Below are 2943 nucleotides of genomic sequence, written 5' to 3' on the forward strand. Positions count from 1 at the left end.
CTCACTCTGTTTTACTATTTCATAGCTTCTTATGAGACCTGGGTTTCTGTTTATATTAAAGTATATATTTGTTTTGAGGGGGAGGAACACACAGAATTACATGGACTTCACAAACAGATAAGGTGGGGGAGAGAGTCAAATGTTGAGCCTACAATTCTTGACAGTGTCACTATAAATTCTTGCTCTGTCTGATCTTTGTTCTTCCACTTTTATGTTGGGCATTCTTCGCACCATTTTCGTAGCTGTCAAATCTGCCAGCTATATAGGTTACAAAATACCTTCAGTGTTGCCCTGTGTACAGATACTTGGTAAATCCCTCCTGAATTTCTAGTGTTACAGCTGACAATTTATTGCTGAGTGGCACTTTTAGAGAAGGAGTTAATAGATTTGCACATTGTGCTTCCTGTTTTGACCGGACCTGGTTACAGTGTAAGTCCCACTTTGATTTATTGGCTTGATGAAGTTCAAATCCCTGATTAAACACTAGCAATGAGATCTTCAGAACTCTGCTCCCATTGAAACCAATGGAAATTCTACTATTGACTTCAGTGGGAACAGAGCATTGCCATCTTTCTCTTTCTGTAGTCCTTCTCTGCCACAGTCTTGCGCCCCTGTCGCTGTGCATCAGGTGTGAGCAGAATCCTAAATGGCATGTCCCCATCAGTGCATGTGCAACATGTCTGCAATGAGAGCATGCCCTTGAATATACTGGAATAAGTCACACACACAGCTGTGTTCTACTTGCTCCTCATCAAAAACCATAGAAAGGTAGGAGAAGATTCAGCTTTAGAGTTTGAGATGTGAAATTAGGTTGGCACTCATTGGCCTCTAAACCCTATAAATCAGATTAAATTCACCTGGCTGCCAGCATCAGATTTATGGCAGCATGGCGAGGTAGGAAGCTATGCTAGCAGTGCTGTGGGAACCTCTCTGGCAGAGGTTGTGTGTTATCTGTGATCTGTAGGGATTTTGTTGCCTTTTATTTATGGTAGTACAATGTTGTCAAGGCTGAATCCAACTGTCTCTGAGGGTGCCAGTCCTCCTTGAGCCCACCAAAAAGAGTCTCCTTGTATAAGAGGAGTCCTCCTATAACAAATCTGGACCTGTTAGAAGAGCTGAGAGGCGATGGGTCGCTCCATGCCTCCATCCAAGCTCCCTCTCTCATCCGCTTCCCGCCCTGCCTGGAACGGTTCCCTTGATGCTGGAGACATTAGTTCTTCACTGGGTTGTGGACTTGGGCTTGGTCCCACTGGAAACGATGCAGGTGATGGGGTTGTTTCCATTGACTCTGAACCGCTCTCCGCTGGTGCACTAGGTGGTATTTCAGGCTCCGGTTGAGCCTCTTGCCCCGGTTTAGCTGCTGCTGCTGGTGCAGGCTCTGTGGCACCCTTTGATGCTGGCTCCCTTGTCTCTGGTGGGGTTGCAAGCACGGGCTCTGGTCCTGACTGCTTCACCAGTTCCAATCCTTGGGCTGGTTCTGGCTGGGTCCTAGGAATTGGATCTACAACTTCTGCCATAGACTCTGGTTTGGGTTCTGGTTCCATCACCTCCGTCTGGATTCCTGTAGGAGGCTCAGGAATGGAGGTAGGTGTGGAGGCCTGTTTAGCCTGGCTGCGGGTGACCATCCCCACCTTTTTTGTAGCCTCACATGGTTGGCTAAGTCTTCTCCCAGCAGCATGGGAATGGGATAATCGTCATAGACTGCAAAAGTCCATATCCCTGACCAGCCCTTGTACTCGACAGGCAACTTGGCTGTAGGCAAGGTAAGAATTGGCCTTAAAGGGTTGCAGGGCTCTAGGGGCTATTTAAAGGGCCTGGGGTGTCCCTGCTTCTACCGCCCCGGTCCTTTAAATAGCCGCCGGAGCCCTGAGGTAGCAGCGGCGAGGCTCCAGCGGCTATTTAAAGGGCCGGGGCGGTAGAAGCAGTGGGAGCCCCGGACTTTTTAAATAGCCCTGAGAGCCCTGCAGCCCTACCCTGGGAGCCCCAGGCCCTTTAAATTGCCCCATGGGGAAGCTGAGCCACCCCGGTATGGCGCACCGGCTCTTGCCAGTACGCCATACGGGGGCATACCGGCTTACTTTCACCTCTGGGTAAGGGGGTGGGGCTGCAAGCTCCAGCAGCTATGCAGCATCCTTTCACAGCAACATGGTAAGGAGGCCAGCTGGGGCTGGAAGGAGGGGTTGGATAAGGGGCAGGGAGCAGTTGGAGGGGGCGGAGGTTCTGGGGGGGCAGTCAGGGGACGGGGAATGGTGGGGGGGTTGGGTAGGAGTGGGAGTCCCGGGGGGTCTGTCGGGGTGGTGGTGGATGGGGTTGGGGCAGTCAGGGGACAGGAAGTGGGGTGAGCTGGGTAGGGAGTGGGGTCCTGGGGGGCAGTTAGGGTGGGGGGGCCTTGGGAGGGGGTGGTCAGGGGACAAGGAGGGGGGGGTTGATGGGTTGCAGGTTCTGAGGGGGGCAGTCAGGGGCAGGACATGGGTTGGGGTCGGATGGATGGGTGGCTGGGGGGGAGACAGGCATGTGGGGCTTGTACTCACCGTGCGGTTCCCTACCGGATCTTCAGCGGCACTTCGGCGCCGTGCGGTTCCCTACCGGATCTTCAGCGGCACTTCACCTCACTCGCTCTGGGTGATGGACCCGTCACCGAAAACCCGGAGTGAATGAAGACCCCCCCTGCCGCCTAGGACCCGGTAGGGAACCAGTTCTTAGGATTTTGGGAGCTCATCACTGGCTGACCCCGATGGTTGGGTGCTGTCTCAGTTTTCCCCTTCTGGTATCCGCTCCAACTGCTACTAGCTTTTTTCTTCTCCACCACCTCCACCCATTTGGTTCTGATCTCCCCCGCCTCAATTATAGTTTCGGGCTTCCCATCTAGGATGTACTTTTCTATTTCCTCAGGAACACCCTCTAAGAACTGCTCCATTTGTATTAGGAGAGACAGATCTTCCA

This window comes from Trachemys scripta, chromosome 1 (genome assembly GCF_013100865.1).
Source record: "Trachemys scripta elegans isolate TJP31775 chromosome 1, CAS_Tse_1.0, whole genome shotgun sequence".
NCBI lineage: Eukaryota > Metazoa > Chordata > Testudines > Emydidae > Trachemys > Trachemys scripta.